Here is a 1177-nt window from a genome sequence, read left to right as displayed (position 1 = left end):
CACTCACTAACACTCTTCATGTAACAATTTAAAAAAAAAAAAATCCTTTGTTTACATTTGTGTAAACAAATGTGTTTCACAAAAGTTTGGGGAAACTGTGGAAGTTCAGACCTGCAAAAAAGTAGAAATAAAGACAACTAAAGGCTCATACCTTAAATTCTGACACATTGGCCATCTTTCATAATACAGCACTTATGTACAGCAACCTCCTTCTTCACCACCACCTGCTGTGAGACAGTGCCAGACCTACACTTTACCTCAGTGCAGCACCTTACCTAACTCAGAGACTGAAGTATTTATGAACATCTCAGACATTTCCTAGCTGCACTTTTGCACTTCCACAACTGTCTTTCAAGAACCTCTGCATTCTGAATTTCTGTAGTCCAAAACACAGTTGCAGGATTCTGCTTGTATTTTGGAAGCAGAATTTCATGGCATGTTTCATACCCTGCCTCTGTTGTCACTGGGACTTTCAGATACCTGTGAACTTACCTATTTTCTCATCTCAAAGTACTTGGCTTTTTCCCTGGAATTATCAACTCTTAAAAACATTTTCATATCTTTCCCAGTTCTAGATTTTAATGGGTTTTAAAATGTGAATAAAGTTCTACCTCACAATATGAAAATCCAGTGGAAAAACACAAGGAATAGTTCAAGTAATTTTGCACCCCTCCCCCTGGCCTTGATTTCAAGTATAGTATCGGGAAAAGAATCTGTAGTAATCTCCCACAAGCAGCACCTCTGCTAAGTTACACAGTTTTGCTCTTATAAAGAGCATTGTCATTTCAAATGCAGCAAAAATGCAGCATCCATAGTAGCTAAAGCTTTTGCCTCTTTCACAGAGCAGTAGGCTTCTCCACACAAGGCCCAGGAAGGGTCCTGTCTAAAAAGAGTTCAGATACAAGGACAGCAACAGCTATAGCAGAGCACTCAGGTTTTCTGGATCTCCCTGCTACAAGCACAGACACACTCAACTCTTTAGTACATAGCAGGGAGGAGTAGAAACTGAAAATAATACACAGAGACTTTGAGGTGGAATATGACAATGTAGAATGAATCCTGTTGGAAATACTGATTTTTAAATTAATAGCTACTGAGCATTCTTGCAAAACAAAGTTTGGAAGGTTAGCTGTTGAGCCCCAGCCACGGCAATACCCATATTCTTGCAATACCTAGG

The sequence above is a fragment of the Antrostomus carolinensis genome, unplaced genomic scaffold, assembly GCF_000700745.2.
Source record: "Antrostomus carolinensis isolate BGI_N321 unplaced genomic scaffold, ASM70074v2 scaffold39559, whole genome shotgun sequence".
Taxonomy (NCBI): Eukaryota; Metazoa; Chordata; class Aves; order Caprimulgiformes; family Caprimulgidae; genus Antrostomus; species Antrostomus carolinensis.
This window is presented reverse-complemented; position numbering follows the sequence as displayed.